Here is a 13,522-nt window from a genome sequence, read left to right as displayed (position 1 = left end):
TCCCTCGTTGTCTTGCATTTGTGCATGTATCTTCATCATTAGGGCACTGTCTTCGTTCTACCATAGTAACTTCAGCTTCGTTATCCGATTGTCGTGAGGCCGTGGTCGGCGTAATATCCTCGCCATCTTTCCATAGTCATTGCATCGTCGTCGTGAGAGCATGGTATTTCATTTGCCGTCACTCTGTTGTAGCCTCTGGTGCCGCCATGTTTTCATTTCATAGCCATCGTCAGGTCGTCGCTGTCGGTCAGTCGTCATCGTGACACAGTCATCTTTCCTTTGTCGTCATGCGTGAGATACAAATGTTGCAGCGCCACACTTTTGAGCTAGGCGTTTCTCCCTAAGCTTGGTCGTGTGCTCAATGTATGCTATTGGTCGTTGAACAAGAAATAACATCATTCGCAAACAAGAATGAAAGCTTCCCTTAAATCGATTCCGACAGCGTGTGGAATATGCAATTACCTTAAGGGCGTTGTCAGACAAAATTTGAAGGGAAGTACACCGGAACCATGCAGCTACAAAAACCGCCACCAGACAGTATTAGTATTTCAACGTCAGTGGAGCGGTTCGACAATCGCTTGTTCCGCTGACCTAAAAGACAGTTGCGACAGTGTGCATGACGGATACCGGACTTTCTGTTAAGTAGACTGCACCTTGCCAAAACTGCCTTGCGCTGTTGTAAGGTTAGACATGGTCTAGGAGTGCAGATCTTGTCACTGCGCTGTTGAAATGCGAAATTCCACGCGCTACATAACGCGAAAGAAATCCGAGGAAACCTGAGCGCTTCTTATGAGTGGTGAATGCGACAGCATTAATGCCCAATTGAACGCAGCTGATCGGTCTCCCGAGTTAAAAAGGTAAGGAAGGGCATAAGCGTCGCAACCTCTCGCGGGCAAGCAAGCCAATTGAGACGCTTGGCGCGTTTTGATTTGGCCCAACCGAGCCACAGTTAGAACCGCGTTAAAACGCAGGCGAGAGCTTGCGCAGACGAGGAACGCGCGGATAACACAAACAACCAACGAACAGCGTTTGCATGCGGCGCGGTGTCAGCTCCGTCGAGGCGAGCCGGTGACGTGGCGCCGCGGCGAAGCGCTTTCCCTCACGCAACACCTGGCACGCTAGCCCAGTAGCAGGTTTTCTGATTCGACCGCTTTTCTCAGTCGAAGCACTCTCGGGACGAGGCGTGGCAGCGAATGCTAAATTAGGAGCCGTTTCGATGCTACAGATGCCACCGGTTTTTTAGCTCCATCAAGCCAGCGTCACGCTGTCATCATTCCGTCGTCGTCATTTCATAATCATACAGACGTCATCACGCAGCCGTAATGATGCTGTCTTAAGCACATCGTGATCTCACCACCGTTGCCAAGCCGCCGTCGTCAGTGCTTCATCGTTGCACAGCTATCGTGATGCATTCGTGGTTCAAACGGCAGCGTAATATCGTCGCTGTTAAATCTTTGTCATTCGAGCTTCGTCATGCGATTGTCGTCACGCCGTCGTCTATTAATAATCAGCTTTTACGAGCCCTCGACAGGCTAATTTACAATGTTCCGGGATACTTTGGTGCAAGCCGTAAGGGAATTAGAAAAATGAAAGAAAATGTTCTAAATGTCAATCGTACAAGAACTGCTGCAATGTCCCTTCAAGTTTCTTCCCCATCCCCCGACGAGTGTAGTTTTCAGGTGTGCACATGTCGATCTAGTTCAGGCTTTCCTGAGATGTGGGCCTGACTTTCCGCATTTCAGGGCACAACCAAAACACTCGTGGAGCATCTGACATTGTCGATCCCTTGAGACTCGTTATTTGGTCCTTTCTTGTCAAACCCCAAGCAAAGGTAAGGAATGGCATGAGAGCGACTCCTGCCCGCAGCATCCGCCGAGATGCTTCCTGCCTTCGAGTATGATTACGGTGAAGACAGCAGACGCGTATCCCTGCGAAGGTTAGATTACTCCTGCATCAGAACCTGTCCTTGAAGTCATTAGGTTGCTGAGGATTCTTATTCTGAAATGCTTCATCTTCGGCAGCTGCGGATCAGCAGAAAGCCTTGCGACTACGATTGCTGGCGATTCTTCTGGAAAAATGTGCGGAACTGCGAAATTCTTTCTTCGTTACGAGGTTTCGCCGACAGAACTTGTCAGCTGAAAGACAGAAAGACAGGCAAGAAGCGTGCTTTCGCCTAGCCAGCGTGCCGATGTGAATGGCAGTGAGGATATAGCGGAATAGAAAATCGGGGTCCTCAGGAAATCGGGCAAGGCTCTAGCTCCGTACACTTCCCTACATAAATTATTAAAAAAATTCTGGCACAGCAATTGTTCGGCAACGATGGCAATGAAGGGCAGCGCACGGATATTTCTAATGTTCGTGCTTGTAGTTTCAAAAGTTCTTGTGCCGTTGCTTATTAGGCTTTAGCTTCCTAAATTTCTAACCCATCATATTTCTCTAAATGCATGAAAGCAACTCATTTCTGGGAGTTTGCAAGCTCAATTCAAATAAACACATTCAAAACATACATTGAGCTCAGAATATCACTGCGAAGTCACGAAGCAGTTTAAAACCAGGACAATGTTTAGGCAAACACATTTGCTACCCAGCATTCCCATGCAGGCTGAACAATCATGCTTCCAGATCCCTCAGCCATTAAGGTCCCATTTCTCTCTCGTAATCTTTATACGAAACTGTGTCTAGAATAACTTCCTTGCGTAACGCATGGTTGTCGAGGCGGGCAGAAGCAGCATGGTGGCTCCCTGTAAAATGCCGCGGCGTATCGTTCAGCGCCCCTGCTTTTCTTTCGAACACGAGGGCGAATAAGAAAGTGTTTGCCCCTATTTTTATTAGGCTAATTACGGCTGTAAATGTGAAGTCGACCTATCAATTCCCAGTGGTGGATCTTTCTTGGACTGTTCCGGCTTTATCTGCCGGTAGCTCCGCGTCACGGCGCTGCTGCCAATTGGTGAAGATGGCGGTTGTGCTTCACACGTCCACGGCGTACGAGCAACTAAGTGCGATTCGTTTTCTGTGGAACAAGAGACAAACGCCCATCGAAATCTGCAGGCAAATGCCGGCTACATATGATATGATGCCGGCTACATATGATGAAAGGTGCCTAGTTTTGAGAAGTGTGAGATGGTGGGGTTGCAAGTTGGCAAAAAGTCGTGAAGACTTGAATGACAATGAGGGTTCGGGGAGGCCGCGTGCGTCGCTGACTGACGACAACAGTTCCCGCGAAGATGCAATGGTGAAAGCGGATCGGCGTGTGCACCTGAAGGACATTTCCCGGGAGCTTGGCATTTTGTATGGGAGTGTTTACGACATCGTTCATGGGTTCTTAGGGTATCTCAAGGTTTCATGTAGGAGGGTGTCGAAGCAGTTGGATGACATGATGAAAGGCAAGTGAAGGATTGGTTCACTGAATCGCCTGCAACGGTATGCTGAGGAGGGTGAATGTTTTGTGGACCACTTGGTTACTAGGGATGAAACGCAGATAGTGCATTTTACACAATAATCGAAGTAGCAGAGCATTGTGGGAAGACATCCGGGTTCGCCTGTGACAAAAAAACAAAGACGTTCGGTGCCATCTGTTCGGAAAGTAATGTTAACAATCTTCTGGGATCGCCGAGAACCGCCCCTACTGGATTGAACGCCACAAGGTGCAACCATCAATGCCGACAGTTCTTGTTTCACACTGTAACGTCTGGTGGCTGCCATTAGGCGAAAACGCCGAGGAATTCTCGGTATAGACAACGTGGTTATCTCACACCACAATCGTCACGCCACTGTCATCATAAGCACGTCGTCACTCCCTAGTCCTTAAACAGTTGTCATGGTATCGTCGTCTTGCACCGTCATCATACACTTCTCGTCATGCCATCGTGGTGGTTCCATCAACGTCGTTTTAACTACGACATGCGACTCTCGCCACGCCGTCCTCGTCTGCCGTCGCTGTCACACAGCAGTCGCCATACCACGGTGGTCATGCAATAGTCTTCAAGTTGTCATTTTACCATCTTTATCACTTCCGCATCACTATCCGATTGCAATCATGCCGTCGTCCTCAACCTGCCGTAAACATGCTGTCGTTATTCAATTGTGGTCATGCCACCGTCGTCATGCCATCGTCATCATTGCGTCGTCACCAGACAGTCGCTGTCATGCGTCCCTTGTACCATCATTGTCGCCATGTCGTCACGATCGTGTCACCGTCATCATTCCGGCTTCCTCATCCGCCTGTTGTCCTACCAACGTCGTCACGCAATCGTTGTCACCTCACTGTTCTCATATCGTCGTCGGCACGCTGTCGTCGTTATAGAGCGTCATTTAAGAACCAACATCTCATGTCGTTCCTTCTTCGTCGTTCCATAGTCGTCAGTGCCGCGGCGCAATACAGTCTTCGTTATGCCGCCACGCTCATGGGTGACCTTGGCAGAGGATTACGTGGGAGGATTCCGGAGTATGTCACATATAGTGTAAGCGACGAAAGTCCCAGAATAACCCTGCACATGTTAACTAAACATGACTTGAGCAACACGGTGTGATGCAGCATTGCTACAATGGTAATCGCATGACCGTCGAGAGTGATCGTCACATGAGCTTTATTCGTAGATTTGTGTTCAAAGATCAATCACAGAAAGTAGAAAGTGAGAGCTAGCAAATGCCAGAGCAAGAGGCGCAGCAATTACAGAAGTAAACATCTACCCACGCAAAAAAAGGTCGCAACTGCGCCCGAAATACGAAGCATCGATTACAACTGCAAATTAGTAGACAGCTATACGAAGTAGGGATATTAGTCGGCCGCGTCAACTTGTGAACATTCGTTTACTAAGTAAATTAACAAGCACGGAGTCAGGCGCGCACAGGTAAACTTGAACACATCTTACTCGATTAGAGCAGAAATTCGCTGTCTAAACGCTGAGTGAGGAAACGCGGCAACAGCAGAGAGCGAATTGGCTCTCGTGTTGCCTCTCGCGTCAACGCGAACTAAACGTCGAAAGCATAGCGCAAACGAAGCTATGAGCCCTCGGCGCACTTTATCCACATCGCAGGTCGCATTCAAGATCCGGAGCCCGCGTGGCTTCGCCGCTCTCAGCAGCCGCCAGAGTAGACCGCCCCCTCCCTTCCCTCCTCCCGATGCCTTGTGCTCGACAGAAGAAGGCGCGCTTCCTCACCGCTTTCCTGCCTTGCGCGCGCGATACTGAGCCGCCGTCGTCGGGCGACCCTCGCAAGTTTCACTCGAACATACAGCATACGGCGCGCGACGACGATGTTATCGTGCTTGGACTTAATACGCAACATCACGGCGATGGCAACGCCGATTACAGGAATGCACCTGGAGTTCTCATGTAATTGCTATCACTATAAAAGGATAGTCCGCGAAGAATAAGAGTAATTAATAGTCATGGGAACATAATAAGTGGAGATAGAAAATAGCTCTATTATAAATAGTAGATGTAAAGGAAAAAAAAAAGAGACTCACAGGATGGTTACGAGTGTGCAGTAACGTCAGAGGATAGGCATTAGTTTAGGTGGGAGGAAACCATACTTTGTAGACATGTTCAGTCTTGCCGGCATTATTTATTTTAATGTAGCGATGACGGTTTTGTGATCGCTATAGTGAGTAGTTAGACCCTGAATGTCTTGGATGAAATCGTGGTTTTGGAACACGATGTTATTGCACGTTATTCTTGATGTGGTTGCGGATGCGGCAGGACGGCGAGTTGCAGCATCGATGGTTGCTGATTATTGATGCATCAGTTCCCTTAAAAGCCCTGATTTCAGCGTATTACGTAAGGAGGGGTAGCTAGATACAGGTGATTGTATTTAGTAGTTTCCAAGAACAATGGGACAATTTTCAGAACAAGAATATGCTAGCAGACTTCAGTTAGTAGGAAACAATAGCTGTAACAAAGAAGCAAAATAAAAAAAGAACGAATAAGAAACGGGCAATGAACGGAAGACATTCATATGGTTAATATATGCAAGGTCACATAGACTACGTCATTATAGAAGTATTTAATAGCAACTCACTTGGGCAAGTAAAATACTAATAAAACGGCAACTAATTGACAACGTGTAACATGTGAACTTTTACCGGGTCAGATTCAATGGCAATATCAAAGTGCAAGCTGTTCCATTGAAAGATGGGGCGGGGTTTAAAAGAGCGTGCATATTTTAACGTGGGGTATAGTATGTGCTCGATTTCAAAGTCTTGATTCCGGCGTGGAAAGGTGACGAACGGTGACTGAAACATATCATCATGAAGAGAAAGCGACCATCGTGAAGAGAAGTACGATGATAAATTTTGTGAAACAGGCAACGACGCGCTGATTGCAGCGGAGAGATAGCTCTTTTACATTAGCACTTGCTTTTAATGCTGAAACGCTGCGCAATAGAAATAGTACAAAAAAAAATGAAGCGAGACGCCTGGCTCTGCACAGATTCAATGTCGTAGGCTATGTATGCCTGACCTGATTGCATATTGCTGACGCTTTGGGCGCGCTGGTATAGCGTAAGCAGGTTTGCATCTGGTAAAATGAGCGTGCCTCAGGTTCTGTTTGATGATTTCGAGGGAGTGATTAGCATCTGCAAAGGTGGAGTAAATATGATGATTCCACGCTAAGTCTTCAAGCTAATGAACAACTAGATAATTATAGGCTCGGGAAAATTTCATGCTATTACGCTGTAAATGATAAGAAATGAAATGGGGATTCGGGTAGCTCAGTGGGTAAAATACAAATTGATTTTCAGTAATGTTTAGGGGAAATAAGCAGGACTTACACCATGTGGTAATTATGCCTAATAATTTGGGGAGTTACAAGATCGTTATCACAAGAAAAGTTGCGACGAAGTACACAATCATCGGCAAAAGTCCAATGCTAGACGGAAAACAGTTAAGTAAGTCAATAATATGAACAAGTAACATCAACGGCGTAAGCACACCCCCAAAGGCACTTCGGACGTGACGTGGCTAAAAGTGGAGACAGAGTTGTTAGCAGAGATGTGCTGTAGTCTCGATGCTAAGAAATCAGTTATCCACCTAAAACATAGGAATGAATATGAGGTGCTGATATTAGGTTCTGCCAATAAGGCACACGATTGAATGCTTTGGAGAAGTCTAGGAATACAGCATCACTTGGAACCTAGCGTCAACACAAGAAAACAAGTTGTGAAGAAATCCTGCGGGAATATTGTTCAAGAAATCACGGTTGTTTGCTGCAATGTTGGCGTCTCCCGAGAGTAGCAGAGGGCAAAACCTGTACGGCAGCAATGCAATGGTCAGGTAGGACATAACCTGCACGTTGCTTGACGGGTAATTGCCACACCCGTCGCACTGTTTTCGGGTCCACGTCGGCATCCGCAGGAATAAATGAACTCCATGGCCTGCTGTGGCACCTTAGGATCCATCCCGGTCTCCAAGAGACACAGTACCCAGCAGAGCCTGACTAAGCGGTCGTGGTTAATGCTGCGTGCGTTTACAGCCAAAGATGGGGGCACTGATTATTGCGATCGTAGAGGAAGAGCGGTTGCAGGTGTACACTTCCAAAATATTCTAGAAGGTGAACGATGTCGTTCATCTCGACCATGGCACGAACTATGCCGTCAGTAGTAAAAAACGGCGCTATCAGTGGTCGAGGTGGCTAGGCGCTTCCGCACCGGAGCTCGAGTTCACTGGACCGCTTGGGACTCGGAAGGTTCCGCTTCACCCACGACATTTCACAATAATGACGATGATGAAGCCTCAATTAAAGGCACAAACCAACAATGGGGGATAGACCACGAATCAGGTGGTAATATGATTAAAAAATAAAACAAATTAGTCAATAAACAAATAACACAAAAAGGAAAATAAATGTGTAACCCAAGGTGAAACATTTACTGTTAATACAGCAAATAAAGTAGTGATCAATACGTTAGTCAGTCTTGCCTTGACAGGAATACCAACAAAAGCTTGTTACTGAAATACATAAAGTAAAGGATATACTTAAACATGAGCAAGTTAAATTTTGAATTGTGATATGAATAAGAATTTGTGCTTTTACTTTATGAATTTCCTAAATCCAAGTAGAAGTAAATCAATTGTGAAAACTGCGAAACATTTTTAAGGCCGTCTTTTTGTGTCACATAGGAAAATATAGATGGCTAGGCAAACGTTCCTGTGGCTGTATCCTAATACTGTTGCTCCACAATACCCTGGCCGCATTTCATGTGGCACTTACCCACTACGGGAGATTGGCCAAGAAGCCGGCGGTTAAAGGTTAAAGGGAAGGGGAGAGAGAGAAACCTAAAGGGAAAAGTAAATCACGGTGAAGTATACCGTAAATGTTAATTAAGAAATTGATTTACTTGACAGACACAGAAGTAAGGATGTTTGCAATTATGTATAAACAGCAAACTTTGCGTCTCTTTTTGGGTGGTATTAGAGCTATTTCGAACACGCAATCATCGGTTTAATGATCTATCGAATTACTGATTTTGGCAATGACATGGTAGCCTTCTTGTGTCCCAGAGATAGTCGCAAATGCCGCAGTCGGTTTGTTTATCGGCGCGTTCGGCTTCATGAATGGGTCGCACCCACTACGGGGCACTGCATGGTTGCCGTCGCCCGCGATGCGCGGAGTGCGAGTTCATCTGGCGGTGTCCAAGCGAACTAAGCTTTGTGTGAATGCGACCAAACTATCCTCTCTCGCTGGGCGAAGCGCGCGTTCGAACCAGTGGAAGTATCGTCTGCTACATGGCCAAGGTGTGCACCTGCGAATGGCGCCAGCGATGCGAAAATAGTAACGACCTGAGAAAAGCTAACGCTTTAAAAATAAATAAACACATTGCAGAACAACCCGACTGACATGCATTTACTATGCCGCTCACTAAGCGCTTGGCACTTACTTCCGGCAGAATCAGCGAAAACTCGATCATATCTGCGGTCAGAATGTTAGGAATATAATGAGGAGTCAAAAGATGATACAATGCCTGTGAGATTCGTCACCAGTGGGAAATATAGTGGCGTGCATTGTAGCACGCAGTAGCCCTAGTCGTGCGCGTAAAGTGCAGCACATTGTATGCTCTAGGATGGGCAGTTAAGACTATGCGGCTAAGTTCGTCGTTGCACCGAAGTAGTAATACAGAAGGCCGCGAGTGACCGACCGTATCGGTGCAGTCATTAGGTCACCACGACACTACCTAAACTAAGCTTCAGTAAACGGCCCTAAGGCAACGAGGTAAACCAGGCCAAATACGTGTAGGGATTAAGCACATTCTTGAAACTTGCTGTTGATGGTGCTGCCCGTGGAGATGATTGATTTGCCGAAGACTACCATGAATTTGGCAGGAAACTTCGGAACGAATGCCGTACTGTTGAATAGTGATGGATGTCGTTCAGGTAGCCAGTCAGTCAACTATTTCATTGCCGGTAATGCAAACGTGCAATGGTATCTATTGACAGAGTAAGGACACACACGAGAGCAATCGGAATGCCAAAAAGACGACTTGTGAGTTTTATTCACGCGTTCCTGCATTTACAAGTGGGCAACCTCTTTACTTTAAAATAAGCGGTCAATGTTAAGAATTCTTTCAAGGTTAGGGTGAAGCAGCAGATTTAATGCTACAAAAAATAATTGTTCACAAGAAGGTTGCAACCGCCTTGCTCAAGATCAGCACAAGTCGCTTTGCAAACCTGTTCGCTCTTACCAGTCAGTGGAGAAACTGGAGTGAGAAGGCATAACGAAGTCAAGTTCCTTAACTATGCCGTTAAGAGTACCGGTGCTGTGACGCCAACTTATGCATCTGTGACTGCAGAATGATTTTCTTTAGAATAAATAGCGTCTTGTGTGAGGGGCAGATATCTGTCGCTTTCCAGGATTGTACACATAGAATAAGTGCTCAGTAGGCAGATCACGCCTAGTTGTGCACTCAGCAGCGAGTTAGCGCTTTCAGTAATATGTTCTTTTTGGTGCTTTTGCGAAACTCAAGCGAGGATATATCAGCCTCGTCTCCTAACGACGCGTAACCAATTCACCCAGTGTTCTGCACGTAGCCGCAAACGCCAAGATACTTGAAATTTTCTTCTGCCATGTAGGTGTCAAAAGTATTCCGGCTCTCGCTTTGTAAATTTACGCCTTTTCTTCCCGCGAGAACAAAAGCCGCGGCATGGCACTAAACTTCTTTTGAGGCAAAGAACGCTGTCCGCAAGCTATTTGCCTGCGTCACCGTTTTGTCCGTCAGAATGAGGCCCATTCAATAGCCCATTCATCAAGGGAAGCGTGCGGCTCAGGGGAAATGCCAACTTCGTGGCATTGTTCAACCGCCCTTTCTTCTCCAGTCTTCTCGCCTACCGTATAATGAAGGCACAAAAAAAAAGAGAACCCTACTTTAAACTGTACCATCCTGAAAATTGAACGCGCCCTCTTTCATAGTGTGGCGCAATTACCAATCCTCGCTCTGCCACCGACGCTACATTTCTTGGTTGATCGTGCCCATATCCTATCTTTTCTTCTATTTCATGCCCTCGCAGAAGCTCGTTTATCAATGCAAGTGATTTGCGCGAGTGCGTTAATGCGCCATTGTAGTTTGAACACCTAGAATAGATTTTAAGAATTCCCTGGAAATGTGCGTATTACATCATAGAAGAAGATGTTAGGGTCAGGCAGAAATAGATATATGACGGATGAAACGGTGCGCTCAGTGCACAGCCTTGGCGGAGCTTTGTCGTAGGCTTGCATTAATTAATTAATTTAATTATGGGGTTTTACTTGCCAAAACCACTTCTTGATTATGAGACCCCGTAGTGGAAGACTTCGGAAATTTCGACCACCTGGGGTTCTTTAACGTGAACCTAAATGTAAGTACACGGGTGTTTTCGCAATTCGGCTCCCATCGAAATGCGGCCGCCGTGGCCGCGATTCGACCCCGCGACCTCGTGCTCGGCAGCCCCACACCATAGCCACTGAGCAACCACTGCAGGTAGGCTTGCATTGACTCTGATTTAAATATGTTCTATAGTTGCTAATCCATAACTCCTGAATGTTTATCGCAGAATTTAGGACGATTTTTAAGGTATTTTGCGCAGGACGAAGAATACACGTGCTGATGATAAGATAGATGAAAAGTGAGAGGAGCCTGGTGAAAATAGGGTGACCGCTATTTTCGTCCTTACACAGAATTCCAAGTGGCCCTAAACAAGATTTTGAACATATTGTCACAGTCGGTAATGTGTGAAGAAGAGGACTATGATGGTGGCCTGAGAGACGACGAGGAAGAGGGTAGTTTTTTTATCGCTGCTCTACGCTTGTTGGCCCAGCCATTAAAAGCCATCTGTAAATAGACGCACGCTTCTTCCTTTCCGTAACGTCATTGGTGGAGGTGCGGGGTAATCACTTGCGGAAGACGGAGCTCCGCAGCGGACGTAACCTGGCCACCACGTCATCCGAAGGAGAGAGTTCAACCACGGCCCCGTCGTCGCCACCGACAGTCATCCTGGCCCAGCCTCGCGACCCTGGCATGTTTTCCGGGATCGACAACGTTGACGTCGATGACTGGTTGCAGAATTACGTACGGGTCAGCGCACACAACAGGTGGGACAACACGCTTATGCTGGCCAATATAATATTCTACCTCAAGAAAACGGCACGGGTCTGGTTCGAAACACACGAAGAAGAGATTACGAGTTGGGACCAGTGCAAGCAGAAGCTTAGAGATTTCTTCGGCAAGCCCGTCGGCCGCCAACGTGCTGCGAAGAAGGACCTTGGGACTCGTGTACAGACGTCCACTGAATCTTACGTGGCGTATATCCAGGACGTCCTCGCTCTTTGCCGCAAGGTAGATAACAATATGGCAGAGGCAGACAAGGTCAGCCACGTCTTAAAAGGCATCGCGGACGACGCGTTTAACCTGCTTGTTTATAAGAACGTAACAACGGTCAATGAGATCATTAACGAATGTCGCCGCTTTGAAGACGCGAAGAGTCGCCGCATAGTTCAACAGTTTACGCGGCTACCCAATACCGCAGCTTCATCGACGTGCGAAGACATTTGTCCACCGCGTGAGCCCACCTCCTCTGAAAAAGTCGTAGGTATCGTTCGGCGAGAAATCGAAGCAGCGTCTCCTGCCACGCCTGTGACGCAGTGCTTTGACGATTCCAGGCCGCTTGTGTCACTCATTCAGTCGGTAATTCGCCAAGAACTTGCCAATGTAGGTCTTCCGTCCATCTGCTCCGCCAGCCGTCCTGACTTTGCTTCGTCTGCTGCCTCTGCCCCTGTTCACCGGAGCCAATACGGTTCATATCCGGGCTATCGCGACCCGGCCGAATGGCGCACCCATGATGACAGACCCATCTGCTTTTACTGTGGACGTGTGGGCAACATCTCTCGCCACTGTCGAAGCTCCTGGCCAGCCCACTCTCGACCAAGCTTTCCCGCCTACCGCCGCTCCCCACTGAATCTCCGCCCGCCATCCCTCTCCACCGAGGTTGAAGACGCACCTGACAACGCTCGAGCCACCGCGACCAGCCGATCACGGAACGTTGCCGATCTGTCGCAGAGGCGGCTGTGAACATGTGAGCCAAATACCACTGCACTGCTTGCCACAGGGAGTTTGCAAGCTACTGTCAAACGCAAGCAAAATATCGCTCGCTCTCGCTTCCGCAATGTCCTCATCTAGCGTGATCGAAAGCAGCTGGTCCAGCGACGCTATTGGCTGATTTTGTGATCGCGAGAGCACTCTCAACAGTACATAATTGTTGATTTCCGCCAAAAGTTGTGTGACGAAAGCGCTCGTCCCAACATCTCGTGACGAGCCCTTTCGCCACACAACTTTTGGCCGGGGCTTTGCTCTTGGATTATGCTCTGTGTAGCTTTCAGCGCACTAGCGGAGACGAAAGGAGAGAGAAAATCGTGTATCGGTACGGTACTTATGGTTGAAGGATTCGAAAAATGTTTGCGGCATGAGATTCGTGAGAAGGCATCCTTTATAGTGAGGCCATTCTATGATTAGTTCGAAGAGTGTTTCGGGGCCCCTTTGGCATCATCTTAAGGAGACTGAATATAACACTGGAGTGAAAGTCGCCTTCTCTGCAAAAGATAAATCGACCAGATTCTGCAAAATGAAGCCAGCGATAGTGAAGCACGCGAAGGTGTGCAATGGAAAAAACGCAAGAGCAGATTTGTTGCCCGTACTGAAGGCGTAGTATAGACACTACTACTATATTATGGGGTAGTGTATTTTGGGTAGGCCAAGCATGGCCTCAATGAACCCCTCAAAGAGCTTAACAAAAATGTGAAGAAAGGAGGGAAACCTAACTTCTCATTGCTAAGATTGTGGGTTGGCTCCATATTTTGGCAGCGCGGCTGTGATTCTGCTCCGACAACGAGATCGCTGCACGCGCGAGATCGCCGAGCTAGCAACAACGATGAGTGACGATAATGTGTATGTGGGCGCACCATTGGTGTCTTCATCTGATAAAGAAACTGGTTTTTTTTTGTGGGCTACCTGGTCACAGTTCAATAAGTGGTGACAATGCACACGTTCTGACTCTATCAGT

The sequence above is a fragment of the Dermacentor andersoni genome, chromosome 3 (assembly GCF_023375885.2).
Source record: "Dermacentor andersoni chromosome 3, qqDerAnde1_hic_scaffold, whole genome shotgun sequence".
Taxonomy (NCBI): Eukaryota; Metazoa; Arthropoda; class Arachnida; order Ixodida; family Ixodidae; genus Dermacentor; species Dermacentor andersoni.
This window is presented reverse-complemented; position numbering follows the sequence as displayed.